Source organism: Eublepharis macularius, chromosome 14, assembly GCF_028583425.1.
Source record: "Eublepharis macularius isolate TG4126 chromosome 14, MPM_Emac_v1.0, whole genome shotgun sequence".
NCBI classification, from domain to species: Eukaryota; Metazoa; Chordata; class Lepidosauria; order Squamata; family Eublepharidae; genus Eublepharis; species Eublepharis macularius.
The window spans coordinates 42,408,724-42,419,733 of NC_072803.1; positions in this window are offsets into that span (position 1 = coordinate 42,408,724).

Genomic DNA, 11,010 nt, shown 5'->3' on the forward strand with positions numbered 1-11,010 from the left:
AAATCACAGTTGCATCCTATGTCAGAGTATGGAACCCTACGATACCTCCCTTGCAAAACTCTGGATGGTAAATCATTTAGGCACGCCAACATAAAGGCATGCCTATACTGAGGAACAGTCAAATATGAGCAACAGTCAGGTAGCTGACCAGATGGAAGAATACCAACAAACTTAGTGTCTCTCTGCACATTATGAAATACGTAGGGATGCCCAAGTGAATCTCATTTCATGTATTCCCCCTCCAACATCCCATGCACTTGCTTGCACAGTCACACTTCAGTTTTCTCCCCATCGGTACATTCTTGCCTTCAATATCAGTTCCTCCTCAACTGCTAAAAATATCCCAGTTTCCCCCACCTCCCACATCCATTCATTGAAATACAGATCTTGACAATTTCTCACACCTTAAAGAAATGCAAATTGACAAGTCAAAGGAGCATACTTGCGGTGAAAACAGCGCTGGACTCACTTGAAGATCAATCACACAATCTGCAAAATGCATTGAAGATACAATCACACAATCCTATGAAAGTGCCATGCACATGCACCAAGCAAGAATAGCCTGCATGTGAATTGAGGGCCACACATATTAATCCTGCACTTGAGCATCCCCAAGTAATTTGCAACATGTAGAGAAACTGTGACCAAAGCAAACACATTGTGCTTTGCAAATCATGCTTTTATAATCATATCTAAATAAATGTTTCTTAATCATGCTGATAGCTTCCTATCTGGTGACTGAGGGTCAAACTACAAGTGACGAATGACACTTGAACGGCAAGTGTATTCCTCCCTGTTCACTTACCCTCCACTTGCTCTCCACTTGATCCACTTGCTGTTCAAGTGTCATTCGTCACTTGTAGCTTGGCCCTGAATGGAGGGAGTCCAAGGAAAAATTAAGGAGCTGAAGTTGTTGCTCTACATTTATCCCAATGGGAAACAAAAGAGTCCTTTCTAATCAAGCCAAGGTAGCCCTCTCGGATGTCAGAATGAGAACCAAGCTACAAGTGATGCCTTACACAGGTAGGACACTTGTCAGCTTCCCTCAAGTTTTGATGGGAAATGTAGGCATCCTGGTTTTACAGCTTGGCTCTCCATTACAGCTGCAAGACCAGGACGCCTACATTTCCCATCAAAACTTGAGGGAAGCTGACAAGTGTCCAACCTGTGTCAGCCGTCACTTGTAGCTTGGCTCTGAGCTGGCATCATTTGCTCAGGCCTAGAGCATAAAAGGAAAAAAACCCTGAGAGAATCATGGTGACAAAATGAAAGAAGAAAAGGAAACCACGCCATGACAAACTAACTAAGGAAGCTCTATTGTCTCAAATATACAATAAAGGAGAATTCAACCCAAGTGTTATTTTTCTTAAAGACATATGAGGGCCACAATAATTTTCTTATATTACTTTAAGACATAAAATATAACAAATGTAGCAAATGACTGAGGGCAAACAGAATATAAAGAGTTTACGAACAGCCAGGCAACTGGAAAGTACATTCCATATTTCATACAAGAATCAATGCAGTTTAAAGTGCTATGTGCTTATAAACCTCACAAAAGCATGACTCTATCCCAATGGGATACAAATTAAAGTGACAGTGCTTCTCAGTGCTAAGAAGAAAGTATGCAACATACAAATTTCAGCAACAGTCTTAAAAATGGTTGTTGGGGGTTTTCCGGGCTGTATTGCCGTGGTCTTGGCATTGTAGTTCCTGACGTTTCGCCAGCAGCTGTGGCTGGCATCTTCAGAGGTGTAGCACCAAAAGACAGAGATCTCTCAGTGTCACAGTGTGGAAAAGATGTAGGTCATTTGTATCTACTCAGGAGGGGTGGGGTTGAGCTGAGTCATTCTGTAAGAGTTTCCCAGGGTGTGGAATGCTAATGGCGGGAGGCTTCACTGTAACCTGAGGAGGTTCTTTTGCATATGGATTGGTGCTTGATGTGCTAATCTTCTCTGCAGGGCTATTGTCGGGTGTGGAGTGTTTTGTTGGCCTGGTGTTTTTCAGAACTGGAGCCCATGCTCTGTTCATTCTTAAGGTTTCTTCTTTCCTGTTGAAGTTTTGCTTATGCTTGTGAATTTCAATGGCTTCCCTGTGCAGTCTGACAAAGTAGTTGGAAGTGTTGTCCAGTATTTTGGTGTCCTGGAATAAGATACTGTGCCCTGTTTGAGTTAGGCTATGTTCAGCCACTGCTGATTTTTCAGGCTGTCCAAGTCTGCAGTGTCTTTCATGTTCTTTTATTCTTGTCTGGATGCTACGCTTTGTGGTCCCGATGTAAACTTGTCCACAGCTGCAGGGTATACGGTATACTCCTGCAGAGGTGAGGGGGTCTCTGGCCTAAGCTTTTCTTGCACTGAGAGACCCCCTCACCTCTGCAGGAGTATACCGTATACCCTGCAGCTGTGGACAAGTTTACATCGGGACCACAAAGCGTAGCATCCAGACAAGAATAAAAGAACATGAAAGACACTGCAGACTTGGACAGCCTGAAAAATCAGCAGTGGCTGAACATAGCCTAACTCAAACAGGGCACAGTATCTTATTCCAGGACACCAAAATACTGGACAACACTTCCAACTACTTTGTCAGACTGCACAGGGAAGCCATTGAAATTCACAAGCATAAGCAAAACTTCAACAGGAAAGAAGAAACCTTAAGAATGAACAGAGCATGGGCTCCAGTTCTGAAAAACACCAGGCCAACAAAACACTCCACACCCGACAATAGCCCTGCAGAGAAGATTAGCACATCAAGCACCAATCCATATGCAAAAGAACCTCCTCAGGTTACAGTGAAGCCTCCCGCCATTAGCATTCAACAGCCTGGGAAACTCTTACAGAATGACTCAGCTCAACCCCACCCCTCCTGAGTAGATACAAATGACCTACATCTTTTCCACACTGTGACACTGAGAGATCTCTGTCTTTTGGTGCTACACCTCTGAAGATGCCAGCCACAGCTGCTGGCGAAACGTCAGGAACTACAATGCCAAGACCACGGCAATACAGCCCGGAAAACCCCCAACAACCATCGTTCTCCGGCCGTGAAAGCCTTCGACAGTCTTAAAAATAAATATTAAAGAGTATACATCAATCATTTACAAATATAATATATCAAAAATTAATAGCAATGAATAACAACTGTAGTTCAAACTTCCAACAAGGATTTTTCTTCAAGTTTCCTCCATTTGTAACTGCTACAGGTAAGCTAGCATCTTCTTCCCATTTCAGATATCTTTCCTCATGGCAGTCACAAAAAAACCCCCCGCAAATCAAAGCAATTCATACAGAATCCAGGTGTTATCCAGCCTCACCTTCAGGGCTGTGACTGCCATGAGGAAAGATATCTGAAACAGGAAGAAGATGCTAGCTTAGTCTCATGGGCAGTATTATAGCTGGCCAATGAGATGCCCATGGCTGGACACCGTTCTGCAGATGACAGGCAGTATGTGTAGAGAAGGGGACTCCTGCTCCCTGCCCCCTGCCAGCCTTTTTCCTGAGCCGATGATGATGATGATGATGATGATGATGATGATGATGATGATGATGATGGAAAAGTTATTCACATAACTTTGAATCCCTTCACATGGAGGACCACGAGGCCATGCCAGAGTGAAATAATTCTCCATTTGCATGCCCTGCCATGTAGAGGTTATGGGGGTCTTGCCAGTGGTGCTCCCCAAATGTTATAGCTTGCCTTTCTGGATAACTCACTGAGAACAAACTGTTTTTGGTAGTATGCTGGAGAATGGAACTCCATTTAGGCCAGAATACAATGAAAAAACAAGAGTGATTCCCATTGTAATGATACCTGGTGCGAATGAAAACATCCTGGTAGAAACTCTTGTGGAACTTTCCTTGCTATGTTCAGGGGTGAGCTGGCCATTTAACTTACAGGGAAATGGCCCAGTGGGCTAAAGCCCAGCATCCCTTGCCAGCAGCTCCAAGGCCATTTGGCTCAAACCCTTCATAGATAATCAGTGTCAACCCATCAACGAGCTTTTCTTGCACTGCTCCCATTTTGTGGTTGGAGGCTGGTGCCACTAAATTCAGTGGCCCATTTAGCATCAAAAGGGCTGCCTCTGCTGGGCTTGCTCCAGGGCCATTTTCACTTCCCAGTCTGCTCCTGGTTGTGTTTGATGTCTTCCATCACAACTTAGTTTTATGTTAGTATAACAGCACCTTAAAGACCAACCAAATTTCCAGGGGTCATCATAAATCAGCTGTGTCTTGCGCTACCAAGCTTTCCACCGCTACCAAGCTTTCAAGAGTCAAGCTAGAACGTTCCATCACTGACTTAGAAGTGGTGGTTCTCAGAGAAGCTTCAAGGCAAGATTACAGTGTGAGTTCATCCACAAATTTAGAACAGTGTACCCCCCTCCCACACACTCACCAAGGTTAAATAAGGACATAGGATTCTAATCTCACTACAGATGCCAATTTCCTATTTTCTCCCCTGCTCTAATAAAGCTGATTACATTTTATATTATATTTTAGGATCCTGATCCCCTCCTTTGCCACACCGCTTCCATCTTCTGACCGGGCTATGAGTTCAGGGATCTCCATTCCCACTTGTATCTGATGAAAGAAACTTGAATCTTGAAATGTTATACCTGGAAATCATGCTGGTTTTAAGGGGCTACTGGACTCAAATTTTGCTTTTCTTTAACACCTGAGGGCTTTCCCACATAGGGCATTTTCATTGGTTCTGGCCCATTACAGTTTCGATTTATGCCATGATTTCCACAAGCATTTTTTTCCTTTAGTTTTTTACTTTGTCCCCTCCCAGGGGAGGGGGTCCCATTTCTTTTGAGACCACTTTTACTGTGATTTTTTTTTAAAGCCAGTTCTGAGTCACCTTTGTTCTTTGCACAGAATGTCTCTTTCAGTTTTGTTTGTCCCACCCGCACCCACTACCTCCAACCCACTTTTTGATGACTGGTTGTTCATCATAGTCAAACACGCCTCCCTCTCTCCACCTTCCTTCCCCCTCCTGGTTTCACTTCCAATGTTATAATGATCTAACTTTGTAACGATAGATGTAGCAGGTTCTCTAAATGCCCCGTTTTCATTTTTTTTTAAAGGAAGTCTCTGGCCCCTTCCACATATATAAAGAAAGGAAAGATATAAGGAAAAAGGCATACCTCTGCAACAGAAGGGGCAAGACTTACTTTTTGGGGGAAGTGAAAGCTGGATATTCAGAGAACCTGCTACGTCTATTATTACAACATTAGGGCATTATAACATTATCAAACTGATGATTTTTTTAAAAAAGATTGCAAGGAGTGCCTTGACACCAGTGATGATGCCACTGATGATGATAGCACCCTCACTTGGAAATCTTGATTATTTAGGGCACATGAGGAAGAAAATAAACTGACTTTATAACTGTTAAAATGCAAAGGGAGGGCATGTCGAAGGAGTGTACCCAAACTGATTCCAGAGCTTGTGGATTGACTGCTAAGAAAATCAGGAGTAAATGAATGTGCGGAAAAGCTCTTAAGAAGTAAGAACCATTCCTTCCGCCTTTTTAATTCATAAATTACCAATGCTTCATAACTCTGTGAGCTGCATTTAGAAATTGGCCATGAGACCAGATGGAAGTAGAGGAGAAATGAATTTTCGCTCTCAGTTGTGAATGATAGAGCATATTCCTTGAGTTTGTAAATCTCTAGCCGTGGCTGGGTGTTCCTACTTCATTGTTCCCCTGAAGACTTGGCAGTAATGGCTTGCATTTACCTCCTGGGTGGTGCAATCCACCCAGGAGCAAGCCTCATTTATGTCACCCTGTGTGAAATATGGATTGCACAATAGATTAATGTGTTTTATAGTTACTTAAAGGAACCAAAGCCAGTGACCTGATTTCCATTGTCATGGTTTGATTTTGAAATTCAGATATTAAAATGCAGCACTGATATCTGAATTCTGAAAAAGTGAAAATGTGCAGAGTTTTAAATGTTGCTCACTATGTCCACTGATCCTTCTTTCAAACCACTGTGCGAGCTCTCTGAAGAAAGGGTTACCTCAAACCGTTAGGCACACCTTGCAGAAGATTAATTTTTCTGTTCCTGTTTTAATCTACTTTAGAGCACTTCAAGGTTTACCCAATCACAGCCCCATTCCCATATTAGGGTTGCCAACACTTGGTCAGGAAATTCCTGGACATTTTCAGATGGTAAGAAGGGAAGCTGGAATTTGGAAAGAGAGATAAGGTCATTTCATGATGTTATGGCCTGTGATGTCACTTCCAGGTCAGAGGTCAGCTCTTCCAATTACACCTCTTCCTGCGGTGCCACTTCCTTCCATCAATTTAAAATGTGCAAAAAGATGTGATATCAAAAATAGAACAGGACCAGACAAAGCTCACAGCCTCCTGCCCAACTAGAGAAGCTGTGTTTCCTACTAGGAGATGTGTCTATAGACAACAGAGAACAAGCAAATTGCACTTTGCTGACTTCTTTGGGAATGCATTCAAACTGACACATAGGCCGCCTCTGTAATATTCCAGTGACTCTTCCTCCACCTGTTTTAGACCTTCAAACACAAGAAAGTTGTAGTGTGCTTCCCTTGTAGTGTACAGATAATTTGGAGGGGATGAAAAAGTGTTTGTGGTGGAGGTGGGAAAAAGTGGAAAGAGCCACAAATGTAGGGAATACAGCCTACCACATAGGGAGGGCTATGATGGATGTCCCAATGGATGCCCCTTAAGTAGGCACTCCTTAAAAGCTACAGCTGACCCTATTTTAGATGTTAAGAATAAAATTTATTTGGCTTTATGCACAGGATTTCAGCCAATAATAGTAACATTATTTACATCTTTATTTCTAGATATCACCTGGATGGACCAAAGCTATTCATTGTGCAGAATGTGTTGTGTTTGTGCATTCTACTTCCCACGCCCACAGAGCTCTGATCACAAACCAAACACCCCATCATGAACCATCTGTGGGCATATCTCATCACAGGCTGCCTCCTGAGAGTTATGCAGAATAAGCTCCAGGGCTCAGAATATGTTTTGTTTTGTTTTGTTTTTTTCAGAATGTACTGAAGCCATTACTTCCAGGGGGGGAACCTTGCAGCCTCAAATGTTATCATTTAGCATAATTGGTTTGTGGAGATGCTCAGACAAACTTGGAAACATAAAAGACGAGGTACAGAGAGAGGCAGCGTTAAAGGACTCTTTGGCCATTGAAAACATTCCCCTCACTGGTGTACAAAAAGGACCAATGTGAGGATGAAAACTGTGCTGTTGATCTTTGTGTTGGCAACAGCATCCACCCGCTTGCTCCATGCTGACATCCCAACAGCGCCAAACTTTGATGTTCAACGGGTAAGTACAAAAGAATCTTCAAATATGGTTTAAATATCCAGATGCTGACATGAGTATCCCTGTTGGTTGTTGCCTGTCCCTGGCAGGGCAGCCATTTAAGTCTAGTCAGAGTCGAAATGGACCATTTCCAGTAGATGGAAAAATGTAAAACTAGGTGAAAATTGTACATAACCTTTTAAGGAGGGGGAATTGTCTTCTCTGGTCAGTCAATCACTTCTGGTTTCCCATGAGCCCAACTGACATTTGACAGAAGCTTCGTCCTGGACTTCCTCTTTGGTATCCCCCCCTCCCATATGGCAATTTACCAAATGTGCAGTCTGAAATGATCCCCCATCCTTTTTTCTTGTTTTAGTGATCCCATATTTTAAATATCTGACTAATGTTCATTGGCTGCATTGTATAGAGACAATGTGATTTGGACAATGTAAATGGCAAAAGGTGCTGCTCATGCATAAATGTGTCATGTTAGAGGGTGTGCAGGTAGACAGATTCTCTCCTTTGCTCTCTGAAACTGAACTAGTTTGCTGCCAAGGCTAAAAAACAATCCAAATACAGATGCTGGGCTACGGGAAATTATGTGTAAATAAAAGCAGGCAAATTGTGTATCTTTTACATACGTTGGCTCTTTTATAAAGTACCTCCTCTCTTGGCCATCCTTCACTGAAATATGACTGCAGATGACAATCTGTCCTCTATACGCATGCACTCTCAGAGCCAAGCTACAAGGGATGAATGACACTTGAACGGCAAGTGAACAGACTCACGTGTATTCCTCCCTGTTCACTTGTGCTCCACTTGATCATGTAGTGATCACTTGTAGCTTGGCTCTGAGAGTTTCTAACCTGAATGTCTTGCCTTTTTGCAAATGCAAGTAGTGCATTTTTTTTTTTGCTTTTTGCTCCAAGTAGTATATAGTCTGTAATAGTGGCTAACAATGTGATTGTTAAGATACAAAAGAAAATGTTGAGGGAAGAGGGGCACAAACACATTCTGATTCCAACTCCTACATCATGGCCAGGTGGATGGGAAAGTTCAGGGGAGGAGCCCAGTGGGCCCATTGGAGATGGGGGGGGGAGCAGGACTCACGGGGGCCATCCTGCTGCTGGTTGGAATGGAGCTGAAGGAAGCAACTATTCCAGGCAGAAGCTCTCACAAGAACTGGACCAGAGAGAGTCATTTCACTGCCCACATTACATACAACATTGTTTTCTTAGATAACAAATTGATTCCAAGCTCCTTCTCTAGCTTCTTGGGACATGGCATCTCAGTGAATCTGTCTCCAACGGAACGCCAACAGATGGCATGAAAGCAGCAGAGATTTCTGGAGAAGAGGGCATCATTCTCAATGGGCGCTATATGGCATAAGTCTTGTGTTGCTGGGTCATCAGCTTCCTTTGTAACATGCAATCCATTCATTAACCTTTTGTGTGTACGCATTTGTGTGTTTTTAAAATAATTTTTATTGCAAAAAGAAAGAATTTAAAAAGAAAATACGTTTCCAAATCACATAATCAAATCATTTTTTTTCTTTTTGTTTTGAACCAACTCACCCTTAACAGAGAAAATTACAAACCAACAGTCATTCCAATCGGTAGGCATGTGCATTTGTGTGTGTGTGTGCAAGCCAGCCATAAGCAACCTGAAACCTGGAGTCACATTCCAACAGTAAACTAAAAATTATGTTTCTGGCAGCCAGGAACTAGCACAGCCCAGACCCAATAGCTCTGCCAGCACAGCAGGTGCCTCTTAGCTGGGAGCTGCCGAGTTACCTCCTCCACACACAGCCTAGTTGTGATTCTGACCAAATTAGAGCTGAGTGGCTCCAGCAATGCTGGTTTGTTGTGTTGCAGGGAGCTCTCAGCTTGGGGGTTTACGGCTGGGTTTTGCTCCATTTTGACTCCCCCCCCCGCCCCCCACTCCCTGTCTGCTTCTAGGTCATTGATATGTTAATGGCTGCCTGAAGTGATACAATTAAAAACACCAGTATAAAGTTTAATAGGAATACACAGATTAGAATAAGAGCATCATATGGTAGTCCATATATGTACTAAAACCTTGTATATACATAAAGTAAAATTGTAACTATACAGGTATAATAATACAACTAATCACCATATGTACAAAACCACTAAAACCAGACATGTTCTGGCCCAAAGGCCTTCCTCAGTGGAACATAAATATTAAAGACAGCACACAATCAATAAAATGCATAAATAAAAAAAAATACATGGCCTAGCACATACTGAATGTTGAGAGGAAATTAAAATAACATGGAGAGAATTCCTTAGAATTCTCCCCCAAAACAGCATGAAAAGAAGTCAGGGCACTGATAATAACTGAAGTTGTGCTTCCTTTGCCCATAAATCTTATAGCCAGGTCAAGAATGTAAAATTGAAGATGGAATGCTGGATACTGACCAAAGATGAAACGGAAATGAAACCATGGCTTTTATTCTAATCTAAGCATTCCTATTAAAAATTTTCCTGGTGTTTTTAATTTATATTTTTAGTTATTTTCAACAATTTATATATATATATATTCTATTTCTGTTTCTATTGTTCCAACTTCCTTGGTTATCCCTAAACTGGGAAGCCTGCAGAGATCATTTCACCAAAATGTGAATATAATGACTCAATACCTGAAGAGCCTTTCTTCTTGTTCAGATCATGGGGAAGGGGGGGTACTACAGCTGGAGCACTGATATCTCTGCAGTCCACATAATTTCAGAAGGACGTGCATGGGGAAGTTGGTCATCAGTTGGCCCATCTAGGGTAGACACATGGAGCTGCTCTATACTGAATCAGACCTTTGGTCCATCCAGGTCACTGTTCTCTTTTCAGACTGGCAGCAGCCCTCCACAGTCTTTCCCATCACCTCCTACCTGATCCTCTTATCTGGAAATGCTGGGGATTGAACTTGGGACCTTCTGCCTGCTGAGCAGATGCTCCACCTCTGAGCCATGGCCCCTCTCAAGGTCTCTTTGGGTTTGTCTTGAACCCATGAATGTAGCTCTGGAAAACAGCCTTAAGTGGGGCATGTGTCTTGTGGTGTGACTTGGTCTGGAGTGAGCTGGTGGAACAATGCATCAATTTGGATTGCAGGGTGGAGGATCACAATACTGAATGCACATAAATTTGCTCCCTTAAAAAACCGTTCAGCAAGCAAGACATTGGCCAAAATTTTTTTCCTTTATGTGCTAGTTGCTGAAAGTTTTTTTTTAAGATGGGGAAGAACATGTAAAAGTGGTGACTTTCACTTGCATTCTGAAGAAAAATAGCGAATTGTATTTTACCTCCTCTGTCCTGCCTCATTCCATCATTTATCTATGACATTTATCTCCTACCCTCTCTCTTGCCACCCATTGGTCTTAGGTGGGTGAAAGCAGACATGAAATTGTGTTCCCTATTTGGGATTTCTTAGTTTTCCTGTTCAGGGGAATGTAGTCTCTTTCCTTTCTTTCTTCCCCCAGGGGTGGAGCATGTCAGGAGGGCTCTTTTGATCTCACACAAACTGACACACCTGGTAAATTCATTGTTCCTGGTAAGTATGAATAAACCCCATAACATTTAGTCTGGAGGCAGATGAGAGAGGTGTTAGCAGAGTGTATAAGTAGAGAAACGTGAGTTGTGGGAGCCTACATTGTACAATGTGTGTGGAAGGGAGAAATAAACTTACACTCAG